The sequence below is a fragment of the Symphodus melops genome (assembly GCF_947650265.1).
Source record: "Symphodus melops genome assembly, chromosome: 20".
Taxonomy (NCBI): Eukaryota; Metazoa; Chordata; class Actinopteri; order Labriformes; family Labridae; genus Symphodus; species Symphodus melops.
This window is the reverse complement of record NC_136710.1, coordinates 7,714,605-7,728,642: the sequence shown is the minus strand read 5'-3', so window position 1 is coordinate 7,728,642 and position 14,038 is coordinate 7,714,605. Positions and strand designations below refer to the sequence as shown.

The 14,038-nt window shown below is 41.8% G+C and overlaps 1 protein-coding gene across 19 annotated transcripts in view; it reads left to right on the top strand.

Moving 5' to 3' along the window:
• Positions 1-14,038, top strand: part of LOC306841335 (receptor-type tyrosine-protein phosphatase delta-like) — a 347,810-nt gene that overhangs the window by 220,522 nt on the left and 113,250 nt on the right. For 4 of the 19 annotated variants that reach the window (XM_079371171.1, XM_079371174.1, XM_079371170.1 and 1 more), the window contains exon 1: positions 3,868-4,539. The exons of 10 other annotated variants lie outside the window; for them this stretch is intronic. The gene's annotated coding sequence lies outside the window, so the exon portion shown is untranslated. Of the gene's footprint in view, positions 1-3,866; positions 4,540-14,038 lie in introns of those variants that run through there. 5 more of the 19 variants (XM_079371168.1, XM_079371167.1, XM_079371166.1 and 2 more) reach the window with 2 other exon arrangements.

Sequence of the window (14,038 nt, the reverse complement as noted above, 5' to 3'; positions counted from 1 at the left end):
TCTAAAGTGTTATACTGATGCGCAGTTATGGATTGTGTTACAATGGAACTGACCTCAGCCCATTGTGCGACTAAACCCGGTCTGAGCCTACTCAGGAGCGAAAATTCATCTGACAAGCATCACTTAAATGCTCTCTCGCCACAAAAGCAATCCCCTTTTTGCAATTTAAAGAACACGTTGATTGATTTTCTACCCTGTCTCTGAACCAGACAGTTTAAAAGCTGACAGAAATTAGTTTTATCCTTATCTGAGATCAACACTGCATGCTGTGAAAGGAAACCCTACCAATTCTCCACGTTTTTCTTCATACAGTAACTTGAATAGTTCACAAAGCCAGCAATAAAGTGTTACAAAGTACAAGGGATCAACCAACTCAAGAACTATGACACAAGCACGGCTGTAAAGGAGTCAGTGATAAGAAAAGCAGTTTAAAATATTTTCCTTATACGGCGCCAATGGATCAGTGAACACCTGACATAGCAGTGCTTTTTGTCTAATGCTAACACATGGCTAAAAGCTCAAAATGACAGTGCTATCATACCAGTGCTTAATAATATTGAGTGTTTAACAATGACAGCTCTGCATGCCATTATCAGCAAACAGGCACGTAACCACACGCACAGCTTTGGGTTGATACAAATGTGATCAGTTTTGCAGACACCTGGTTGTTCTGAAACTATAGAATTATGTGCAAGTACTTGTATTTTATACTTTGATGATGCCACAATAAAGACTCACAAAAGTTAACGCATATTGTCATGAGGTTGGACAAATTTCATTGCAATTTTTTAAAGATTATTTGTCAAGACATTACAATAATAATAAAAAAGAATTCTACTGAAATGTCACATATTATGCAAAATATACTTTGCCAGGTTTTTATAACACAAGTACGTGTCCCTAGCCTGTTAACAAACCCTGCAATTATGAGAAAGGTCCGCCCTCTCTGTCTTTTGCCTCACCCACTTTTAAGAAAATGTGTACTCAAACAGGCAGATTGGAGATGTTCCTTTTGTGACATCACAAGGGGCAGTATCCCCTCCCCCAAGCCGGTGACACTCCTACAGTTAGGCGTTTGTTCTGACCTCTGAGTCCGTCTCCTCACTGCACACAATAGGGCATGGAGCGAGAAAGCCAGAGCCACCCAAGCACTCCCAGAGAGGGGCAGGGTCAGACACAGTTCATTTGCATTTAAAGCTACAGGCACAGAAACAACCTGTTCTGAGCAGGGCTGAAATACAGGGGGTTTATAGGCATTATAAAATAAAGGCTTATAGTGGGTATATAAGAAACTTCACAGATGTGTTTTCAGGACCTCTAAGACTTATTTAAACTTGTTGAAAAGTAGGTTTTATGTAGTTTTTTCATGTCACCCCATCCATTATTTCCAAAATATATAATACTTGAACCATTTCAAACAATAAGTCTTGAAATATATAGAGACAGTAAAGTTAAGTAGCTTCAAATTACTAATTTGAACACATATGCCATCCAGTTGTTCATTGTGAGCCTGTAGGGCAAAACCTGTAAAACTGATTACAGATCAGTATCAACAACAATGTAGACTTAATGTGTAGAGAAACACATACATCAAAAGAGTTGGTTACATTATTCATCCAAAGCACATGTGTATAACCTTTAGCATCTTTCGCTGTATTTGCATTGCATTTACATAATAAATGTCAATCAGAGCTACACTTTGCACGACCTCACACACGCATGACTGTAAACACGCCCCAAGGGAGTAAATCAAATTGAATGGTATATAATGGTAATAATGGTAATATGTTGTCATTGTCCTACAACAAAGGAAACCTTTATAGTGAAATAGACCCCAACTGTCAGGAATATTAATACAGAAACTGAAAGGGTTTCTCCAACTTGGATCTTTGTTATTGAAGGATGGTTGGTTTATGGACTACAGTGTCCTATTAGGACAAAGTTCTGCCATGTAAGGGTAGCATGGCAAGACCTTGATGAATCTTATCCTTGCTTTCATTCATCAACACTACTACTAAAGCTGGTGCCAAGTTTATGAAAGCGCAAGGTTTCGATGCAGAAGCAGAATTATAAATCTTACAAGTGCCATTCTGTACATTAAAAAAAAAGTACATATTGTACATTTTAAACAACGTTACAAACAACCTCAAATTGCTTTCTTAAAAAAAAAGAAGGAATAAATAAACAAGGCGGCCTATTAACCAACATTTTCAGTATTTGGACTGTATTTCCTATATTTTTATAAGAGTTTTCCACCCTTTGGCCTTTCATTGATAAACAAAAAAAAAAAAAACATTTTCTAAATCATCACAAAATATCAGACATCTGTGATTTAACAGCAAATTGCCTCTAGACAGAACCAGCCTCAACTCCCACAATGCTTCAGTCAGCCAGCAGTCAAGGGCAACAGTTCAAATAACAGTAATTTCATCAAGTTTCTCTATTGTTCATTGTCACACAAAACTCACACTTTCTTTTTGGCCTATAAATCCAAATGCGGAGGCTCTATCAAATTCTGCCCTCAGAAAATGCATCTGGGTGTAATTTGCGGGAATAAATCAGCATCAGTGTTACTCAATCACACACATGACATGTCTGAGTGCAGGTAAGAAAACAGATCTGCTGACTGCACTAGTTTGTCTCTCTGTCTCTCAGATGTACTATTGTTGGATGCTTGATGTTTATGACTGCCGGGCTCTGTAGTTTATCAGAAAGAAGGTTTGGGCTGCTGCCACAAAAGCAACTTTTCTCAAAACACAATTGGTCATAGTCATCTGTCTCCGGGGGCCATTGCTGTTATTTTTCTGTAGCTCTACATCAGAGGACTGTGCACTTGACGGTGTTATCACAAGCCATATTCCCTTGAGCATTGTTTTGCCCCAGCATATGCAGCGCCATAGCTGGAACTGTCTCGCATGATTACCAGATCTGTTTAAACATTACACAAGGTTACATAGATTGTTACTCAACTAGTTGCTCTAACATGCTGACTTTGGCTTAATGCAATATGAGAATGTAGCTTCCCCACTTCAGAAGCAGTGCCATTGATAAAATAAACAATATGGCAGATGATTTGCCTCTCAGATAGACAAGCATGTGCACACATTTTAAGCAGAAATGAACTACATAATCAATGCAACGTCCCTACAGAGGCTGAACATGTGTCCGCAGCTATGAGCGGGAAATTTGCAATTACTTTATTGTCCTTGATGACTTTTTTTGGACTTCGACTCCGACACATGCCTTTCATTTTTAGAACTAAAAACATTTCAATCCTCCACAGTGGTAGAGGATTTTGGTTTTATGAAACTTCAAGGACGTTATTTTGTATAATCACAGTTTTTATGGTAACATATTTTGACAAGACAGTTTTTAGTTATAGAGATGTTAACCGGAAATATGTGATATTTAACATCTACAGCAATGAATGAACCCTCGAAACATGACACTTCATTTTTTCCTATTGTAATAAATGTTTTTACCTTGATGTTGTAAAATGATGTAGGTTATCTAAATACTTTACTCACATAAGATAGTTACACAGCAAAACAATACAAAAACAAATATGACAATGTAGTTTTTTCTTGTTTTGATTTTTTTTATTCCCACTCCTCACACCCTGTTATTTGTTCCATTTCCTGTTCATGTTGTCAATATGGAGTCATTTTGATTGCACATTTGTTTTTCTTTATGACATTGTTAAGGCAGTACAATAATCAGTTCAGCAGCACACATGCACTCAAATTCTCATGGTAACTGAAAATAATTACCAAGTCAGACCAAAACACTCACCCACACACACGCACACCCACCCACGCCTCTCTTCAACACAAATATTACCCCAAAATAGCCTCATCCAAGTGTACATTCCTGCAGTGGACTTGGGGGGGTAAAGTTGATCCAGGAGAGTTGGGAAAGTGGGACCTCACGAAGTGACGTCACCCCTCCTACACACACCTCTCTCTCTCGCTCTCCCTCTCTCTCTCTCTCTCTTTCAGTCTCAGTTTTTCTCAGCCTGAGGTTTTAGTCCGTGCTCGGGTCTCGGCATAGAGGGAGTAAGAGGCAGACAAACAGACAGATAGACAGAGGGACTGACAGAGTGAGAAAAGGAGAGAGAGAGAGAGAGTAAGAGGGAGGGAGAGAGAGAGAGAGAGCGCGAGGGGCTGTGTGTCCCAGCCACTCCGCACTCTTCAAACACAACCACGGTCTCGCCACGTTCAATTCAATGAAGATCTAGCGAGCACAACACAGACTACCCCAAAAAAAAAAACCCAGTGAATACATTAAAAACGCTGCACGTGCGCGTCTTGTCGTCTCGTCAAACCCGAATATCCATAATGCGTTTGTGACGGACAACCCGAGGGAAGAAAACGAAGGGGGAAAAAAAACTGAAGAAGAACCTGGATTTCTTTCCTCCACGCTATTTTATCAGGACTCGACTGTCATAACTGGATGTAAAAAAAACAAAACAAAAACAATTCTCAGTGAGAGAATTAAAGGAGAGACCGAGTTTCAAACTGTCGGCGAAATGGTGATAAGGTAAGAAGAATGTTTGACGAGCGCGTGAGTTTGGAGGTTGTGACTGACAGTGGGAGCTGAAGTCGCTGCCGCAGTGATTTCAGGTGTTGCGTAGAGCCTCGGGAAGTTGGTTCGAACATATACAATGTGAGCAGTCACGCCAATTTAGACTGGGGTAATCCCGTAGTTTATAAATACTAAGTGAAAGCGTCCTTGTTTGTTGGTATAACCGTTTTATCCGTGTGTATGCGCATAGTTCTTATGAACGCGCGCAGTCGTTGACACACAGCGGCGCTTTTAGAGGTAAAACATCATGTCACACACACAAAAATCCGTCTTTAAAGCCGTTATTGTCTATTTTGCATAATCAACATAGATGGTTGAATGCACAGGTGGAATATGTTGGTCATTTCCAGCGGTTTGTGTTGTCAGAATCCGTTAAAATTCACGGGAAATGAGCATTAGTATCTAATAAACATGGTATTTACGCTGATATTGCGTAATTAAGAAAGCCACAGTGTTTTTTTTGTCTCCATCGCTTAAAAAAAAAAAGTACACAACCCACCGTTTCTAACATGTTATGTCCAGCTCCTTGTTAACTGGAGCACTGTCTTGTAAATACAGTTAATTTCGAGGACCTTGTTAGAGAGTTGTGGAAGTCTATTTCCAGCGAGCCGATTGTGAAGAATGTTTCCAACTAAATTCCTTTAACTCTCCAGAGATCCCAAGCCTTGTCTGTCTTATTTTTAGCAAGCATTTTACGTTGTCTGTACTTTTTTTTTTTTTTTTAAGGAGGTAACATGTTAAAAAAGAAACGACGCAAATATCAGGGAGGACAGGCAGCGACAAGCGTTCTGTCAATCAGGTGAAAGTGAACCTTTTCAATAGACACACACACACACACACCACCTGTGCTCAGTGTGCCAGTTGGGCCACTAGGGGACTCATTCTCTCCAGTCAGTTAGAAGAATGCAGCAAAAGAGCTACAAGTCATGGAGAAGGAATTTAAGGCACCCCACCTGCACTTTTATCTTACACACTAGACTACAAGTACAGAACAATTTTAAAATATTGTTTCCCAAAGTTCTCATGGAGGTATGTGTGAATCCATTAGCTTGTAGGATGACAACAAAAAGCTATCTGTCAGCCTAATACATTTATGGATAAGTGTTTCATTGGCATGCAGAAAAAAAGGCTGTGTTAACATTTGTAATGTCAAATGTTGCTCCGTGTCTGATAAAAGGCTTTGATTGAAGGCAAAGTAGGACAGTCAGGTGTTCAAAGAGCCAATATGTGCGTGTGTGTTTAAGCATGCAAATCGGTGCATGTGTGTTTGCTCAAGCATTTCCCACTTTATAGCCAGTAAGCACTCAGGGAAAGCAAACCCCAGCATCTCCACTGTCTTACATGTTCTACACTCCCCGGCTCAAACAATTAGCACTCGCCCAATTTTGACATGGCGCAATTAGCACTGTCACCACACGTTCGATTTCCAATTTTGCTGTTGCGACAGCAGCGCTCAAAAGTGGAGACAAAATGGATAGGCACTAAAAAGAGGTGCTGGCTTAAAGTGCTGCCATCCAAAAGTCGCTGAAGGGAGGAAAGTGTCTCGATCATGGAAAACGACACTGACGCGGCCATTTTCTTTCAAACCCCCATCCTTCACTCTGTGGCTTTTTCTGTTTTAATCCTTCAAAATAATAGAAGGCTTTTTTGTGAGAGAAAAAAAAAATCTTGATATACATTTGGAGCAAAGGTATTTCAGGATAAAGGAAATGAAAGAAGGAATGAGTCCAGCTTTCCTGTGTCATTCACCAGTGTGTGTATGTGTGTGTGTGTGTGTGTGTGTCTGTCTGTGTGTGAAGGATACAAACAGTCCATGGCATGCAAGCCATTAAACTGAAAAATGATATAAGCGGTTGGAAAGTGCCTATGAGGGAGTTGGGCCATTTTTGCGTGCCTGCCGATGTACCTTTTTCTCCAGCTTTTTGTGCCTGAAGCACAATCTGAAATCACATCCCACATTTTTGACAGTGTCTTGGAGGGACGACAGAGTACTTTTGAAAGTCGGAAATGTCTTTCAAATGTCCTTTTGTGTTTGTTTTGTTTCGCCAATGTACACTGGCTAAGTGTTTTTTTAAAGTACTGCGATATACGGGGGTTAAATGTTAAGCTCATACGTATGAGCTCATTGTCAGCAGTTTATGTAACAAAGTACTACCTGAGCTTTTATTATTTCCTCATCCCAAGTCCCCTTTTTAGACGCAAACCCAACTTTTCTTACAAACAAGCGGGCCTGCACCTTACTGTCTCATAGCCGAGTATAGCTCTCACTGGTTTATTTTCAAGAGTAGATGGAGGAGGAGGAGAGAGAGAGAGAGAGAGAGAGAGAGAGAGAGAGAAGAGAGTTTGTTTTCTATCAGTGTGTACGTGTGTGCCCATGCCTGTGCGTGAGCTCCACTTCAGGAATTCCAAGGCCAGGGCCCCTATTACAAGTGCGGAATGAGAAATCAACACTTACATTACAAAACGGATACGTAAACACGGCGGGCCACAATTATCAGGCGCCGTCGAGTTGGAACTGGAGGAGATGGAGTGCCAATAGGTCTGTTAGGAATCAACCCCCCCCCCCCCCCCCCCACTGCCTGCCCTCAGTAATCCAGTGGGTGTATTCTATTTTATTGTGTGCGGGGAACGGCCCTTAACGACAACCCGCCCAATGGCTAGCTTGCGGACTGGATGGTGTGTTTGGGTGGACGCGGGGGAAAGTTTGACTCGCAGAGGTCAAATTGGGGAGAGAAAGGCAAGAGCGCGCGGCGTCGTTATCGATGTTGATAAGTGTGCTGCACGCATGTACGTTCGTGTGCGTGCGTTCGTGTATGCGTCTTGCCAGTGTAGCTTCCTCTGCTGATCCATGTGCTTGTGCGTCAGGGGCCTCCAGCCCGCTGCAAAACCCGCTTCACACGGGCCGGCTTGATGCATTGTGACAAATGAGAAAGCAGTTTGATTTCGCACAACACTGAGCCGCACTCCAGCATAATGAAGTGATCATGACTTTACCCTTGGTTCACTTTGGCCCCGGTCCCGCTGTGTTTTTCCCCTCTATTCAATCGCTTCACTCACTTATTTACTTGGCAAGCATTTCCTCCCGTAACCTCTAGTACTGTATAACTAGCGTCAAGGGTGGGTTGCTTGATAAAAACCACCGCTACGGGGCATTGGTTTTACACATAGGGGAACGCGAGCAGTTTTTATTGATATTCAAGTTGCCACTGGGTTGGAATAATAAGGAGCCTATTTTCACGCCCAGGCAAAATCACCTCTACTGTCCATCACCCTGTCAGGGCAGAAGGCTGAGGCGTAAATATTATTTGGCAGTGGAGGGAGCGCAATGGGTTTAGCTAAGCTTGTTCCCTCCTGTTAACTCCAATTTTCTCATTTTGTATTTCTTAATTTCTCTCTTCCCTTGCTTAGATTTTGCCTATTCCCCCCCCCCTCTTCCATGAATGTATCTAATCAAAGCCAAGTATCACATAAAAAAAAAAGAAAAAGTCCCGTACCTCCCCCATTGCTATTTATTTTTTTCCGTCCTTTTTAAAAGATCTTTTTGCTAAAAGACAAAACGATGCTTTCATTTCAGACATGCTTCATCAAAGCGTAGGGTACAACATCGAACAATTTGCCCTGAGGCTTTCCCTTAAGGCAGAATGTACATGCAGGTTTTTTTTTTTTTTTTTTCTGTCGCAGCTGTCCTTTGCTTGCAGATTAGGTTTCAGTGGATATGATGGATGCCAAACGCCTGTAGCCAGTTGTGAAGACATAGGGGGAGGGAGTATGTTGGTGTGCATTTGAATCAGGGTCACTGGCACTGGCAGAGGATTGGGATTCTGCCCTTGACCTCCATTTTGGATCATCTCCCGTCAAGTAACCGACAGCTTGTCACTTTGAAAAAGTCAGGACGAATATTTCTAGTTTCTAATCTCGTGAAAATCGAAAAAAAAACTTGGTGACATTTTTAAAGAAATCATTCTGACTTTGGTGCTACCCGAAACATTATTTCTTTGTATGCCCTTCCTTTTGTCTCGTTTTCTCTTATCTTACTTTTTTGGTAAGGCTGAGAGCAGAATCCACTGAGTTTGATTTGAATAACCGGCAGAATGAGAAAATAAAAGCTGGGAGAAGAAAAAGACGTGGCGGTCAGCTCTTTGCATTCATGTCACTCGGCTTTATCAAATTATTCCACAATGGCAGCCACATAAGTGATGGAATTTCAATTAAACTATGACAGTTTTTAAAATGTGCTTCTGCTTGGAAAAAGGGATCGTTGGTGTTGTGTTTCATTGGTTGGGGGGCCAAGGGACGCATCGCAGATGTATTTTTATGGTCTATATTTCCTTTATACCTCACCCTCTACTCACTCAGCCCCCCCCCCCCCCCCCCCCCCCCCCCCCCATCCTCCATCAAAAGGGAATGACTTAGCTGAAACCACTTTTTGTTCAGAGGCACTCTGCGGTTAGAGCCTAGAGCAGGGCAAAAAAAAAATAAAAATGAAGTGTTATGATAAAGGTCTTTGTGAAAGAGAAGTCAAAAAATGGAGCCTTTAGTTTGATAGGCTCTTTCCAAGAACAATTATGCTACCTGCTGTGCCAAATAGAGGGTTGCAGGGAGATAAGTGCAAGCGAGGGGTGTTCTGCTCTGACTGGTGGCGAGCTCGTAAACTGGAAAAGAACAACGTAGTGTGCACATGAACCTCAGGGACTGTTAACTGTTTCGGGACTGAATTTGTCACACACAAGCCAGCTCACAAACACTTGTGCGCATGCCAAATATGAGCAGACAAAAAGGGGAGGAAAGAATGTAACATAGACAAAGACAATCAGTTTGCATCAAATAAAGCTATAAGACATTTGTTGTTGGTCTAAAATTAGGCTTGAGGACAAAGGTGTCTTCAGATTTAGTTTTTTCTCCATTTGCATTTTCCAGACTCCAACAGGACTTGGCAAAGAGGAGATAATTCCATTACTAAGTGCAGTGACATTGCCACATAGCAATTTCACGAATGAGGAATGCATTTAATAGTGGATAGATTTTTCATCATTTGGAAGTGTTTCCCCAATTTGTGCTGTAATTCTTCAAATAAAACGTGTTGTAATGGGATCCAGTGTGTCCGATTCCCTCACTGGAGTCTGGAACCCACGTGTCCAAAGGGACATGTTTCAACATGCCCGGGTATCTCTAATCAAAGACAGTCATCCAATAAAGGCTGGCGATGTTGATGGATTAAGTTTAAAGAAGAATCCAAATATCAGCTCGTTATTACATTTTCTCTTTTGGAGTCAAATTCAAATTCCAGCATTACTGCAAGGTTAGGAGTCAATGTTTAAATTCTCTGTAACCCCAGCATTCTCCCTCTACTCAATGTGCAATTATAGCTAGCTGCTTTGAAGAAGCCAGGCGGAACTAAAATGACTTTTCATGTCCGGCATAATGACTGCCATTTGGAAGCGGGCATAGAGAGAGCGGGTGAGAGAGATACAGCAACAGAGGAGAAAGTGAAAAACGATGGAGGGAGGGGCAAAAAGGAGGGAAAGAGAGGGGACAATCAGTGGAGGAAAATGGCTTAGGTCACCTTTGATTCTGACCAGACAGCCACAAACCAACAGACTTCCTCACAGATGAATCTAACACACTTCAGTCCTTTTTTTCTTTTCTTTCTTCTTCTTCTTCTTTTATTCCCTCCCTTTGTTGCTCACTGAAACTTTCACCCATGTCTCCCTCTCTCTCCGTCTTCTCTGCCATTGCTGTCCATTCATTTGCCATCAACGGAAGCTTAGCAGCTTTAAGGCGGATTACAAGATGAATTGCGCAGAGCGAGACGCCGTATATTCTCTTTAGGGTGGGCCGCTGCTGCCAAAAGGCCAGAGCTGTGTGCCGTCACCTGGGCTAGCAGCTGGCTATCTTTTACACTTCACTCGCTAATGAGGCCAGACAGTTGGGGCCGAAGTTATAGCGCAGGCTGGAAGCTGTGTTGGTAATCTATTATTTAGACTCTCGTGGGGAGGCCGGTCTCAAGAATTTCATGCATGCATTTTGCAAAGCAAATGGTAGCCCGGGGGGAATACAGAGCTCTGTGTGGGAAAAAAAAAAAAAAAAAAAAAGAGCAAGTATTAGACATAAATGTGAGTCGCGGCGCTCTCTTGTCCTGCCTATTTCAAACCTGCCAAGACCTGAAAGGAAACTTGAGGTATTTTGTCATTTTTTTTCACCACGCTAGAAAAGGAATCTGCTGTTACAGATGTGCCTCAGCGACTCCGGCAATGCTGACAACTCCATCCAATTCATGAGTCGTCTTTGTCTTGTTCATTCATTGTTTCTTCCCCTCTCCCTTCCTTCCTCTCTTTTGTTCCTCATTGTGATATTTTATGGATGCCTGATGAAGGTTGTGCCTGCGTCTTCAAACAGTCGACACAGAAGAACGGGTTTATTTTTCCGTTCCCTTTTCATGTATATTTTAGGACCTATTTCAGAGGGGTTTCGGAGAGTTGCATCACTCTGTTATAGATAACACTGCACAGACAGGACTTGTTTATATTTAGTCAGGCGAGAAAACCATGGCGCTCATGACCCCACCAAGGTATTTATAGATTAATACTGATGTTCAAACTTCCTTAGATACCAGGGGTTGAAATGGCAGTCCCAGTAGTCGGTCCTTATCATTCATAGTGAGAGTTCAAACATAACAAGGCCCAATACAAAAAAACAACAACAAAAAAACCCACAAATAACTCTGAAGCCTCAGTTTAATTTATAGACGGTGTTGGAGGCGGGACACTGGCATACATGCAGTAGATTTGGCTGTGAGCTGGACTTTAGTGAGCCTGGAGAGTTCTGTCATTGTTTCTGTGAGATTGGGGAGCTCTCCACTGCTCTCTATCTGCTGGGATGTTGTAAGTGTTGTAACTTCTAGTTTTTTTGGGCACATAAGTGAGAGCGTCCTCTCCTTCTTCGCTTTTTTTTTTTTTTTTTTTTGGACTTTCTGATTGAAGAGGGTTGTGTTTGAGGCCATGGAAATCCTGAAGTCTGAAAAGGAGTGGATATTTATAGTTGGTCAGAAGATACCTGTTCCTGCTACTTCTGAGGCCTAACGCCCTTTCCCCTTTAAAACCCATCTCCCTCTGTCTGATACAAAATCTTACCTCTGGAGGTTTATTACACTTTTACTGACACCATAAACTATATGACAGTAATAGTTTATTTCACACATGAATCTTTTACATTACAATTGTACAATAATCGCTTGTGTTTAAAATTACAGTATTAGCCTTACAGTGAGGGTGTAAGCTTTGGACGCAAATGTTCTTATGAAGAAATCATAAGATCCGAAGTCAATCTGGTTTCACTTCTCTATAACTCTCTGAATCATAAACATGACACAATGTGATTGTGTGCTGAGGGGTTATGATTAAGGGTCTGCTGACGTTTATCTGCTTTGCAGCCTGTGTCCTCCCCTCTGTACTAAACATACAGCCCTGCCTCTGAATCAACGGGGTCCGCAACAGAAAGTGCCAAAGTTACGGGCTAAGGGAATTGATCATAAAAATGTTGCAGAGTGACCAATGTTAATTCAGTTCAGGGCTTCTTCCTGATAGCTGTTCTTATGGCCACCTGTAACCGGCAGGCTGAAAACCCACCACTGGAGCTGAGACGTTGGATCCCGTGTGCCAAGTTCCTATTGGCTGTGAAAGCTGTTGCTTGTTTTGTGGTGCATCCATGTACATTATGTTCATGACAATGAACACGCTTAATAAACAGCCGAAAGAGCTTCATGTGAATTCCCTCGTACAAAACATTAACCAGATTTTTCGAGCTGAGTGGGAAACGCTGTTACCTCCTGGAACGGTGTTCCTCAGCGTACCCCCTCCCGTTATTACCACTGCCAATAGAGCTCCATTGGTTTATTTGGCAATTAACTATATTTGGACCTGCAAATCCAAATCTACTGGGGGATGAGATTGCAACAGTTAAACATAGAAAGGCAGTTAAAGCCAGAGCTGGTAAGCAGACTTGGGTTACTCTTAAATGAAGTTCAAGCAGAAAGGCTCAGGATAGCTCAAATAGCTCGGAGTTATAGATGGCATAAATAAGCCGCACATACCAAACCCCATGAAGTCACCACATAATGTGAGCGCCACGTCATGTGTATTGAATGTTGATATTTGAAAAAGGGTGACATTGGCCTTGTGAATTGACTGTTTTACAGTCACACTTCTAAGCACCATTGGTAAGAACCCCTCTGATTACAGGTGGTGCAAACTTTGGAGGATATACCAACATAAAACCAACAGAGTGAACTATAGTGTCTGCGAGTTTTTAATGCAAATATTTTCCACTCAATTTCACATGGTATTTAAGAGAAGTCCCTGTCAGGTGTAAGGCGTTGTAACCCAAGCTGCCACACTTAATCCTCCACCTACCCCTACCGTATCCTTGCATGTGTTTGCCCGTCGATCTGCCCTAAAGAAACATTCCAGCAGAGCCTTAGTGTCGCTGTAACCTTACACCATTAACCCTGCCTTGTGTTAGTGTTTGACAGTAAGAACGGGAGAGTTTGTACGAGGGTATTTGAATGCGTTGGTTCGGTCTTGGTCTTAGTCTTTTTTTGCCGGTTCGTGAAAGTTAAACAAAAGTGTTACTTGGGTAACATGATTTGAGAAAACAAATAAGCCTGAGAGGAGGTCCCAAACCAGCAGATGCTAATAAGAGGTTGGGATGACAATATCTTGAACGTATAACCATGAACTTATCCGGTATGACTGCAATTGGAGGCAGTGAAACAAACTGGGACAAGGAGTTGAAATACATAAGTTTCTGAAGGAAGTTAAAAAAAAAACCCAAGGAAATTAAAGACACAAACAATAATGGAAACTCAGATAGACAAAACAGATGCTCTAACATAAAGTCATAACTCATCAAATTAAGATGATTAGAAGATTAGTTAATTATTCACCTCTACTCCAATGAATGGCTTAGGAAACTAAAGAGAAACTCAAAACTGCAACTATGGCTACAGTCAAAACTAAAACGGTCATATTTGTTGGCTTGACTTAGGTCAATTTTAGCAATACAAGCATTACTAAGAGAAAAGCTTATATGCATTAGAAATATACTTGGATGGATGCACATAAGCTGTTGATTGTGAAACCCTGAAGCTTTTATTATTTGAAATGTATTTTCTTCTTCCACGGTTGATTTCTTTCGGGTTGTGTGGTAGCCAGGAAAACCCATTTACAATGCAACCCCTTACTTCCCCCTCCTTCTGCTGTCTCTCCTGTCTTCCCACCCTCTGCCGTTATTTGGAACCCTTCCCGAAACCGTCTATTGTGATAAGCTAAACACAAAGCTGTGAGGAGGACGTCCTGCGCTAGCTGCTAGCCATATTGTTGTCTTGCTTCTCTGCTTGGACTGCCAGCCTGCATAACACTGCACCAGGGAATTAACCTCTGCTGCTGTTTCTTTCATA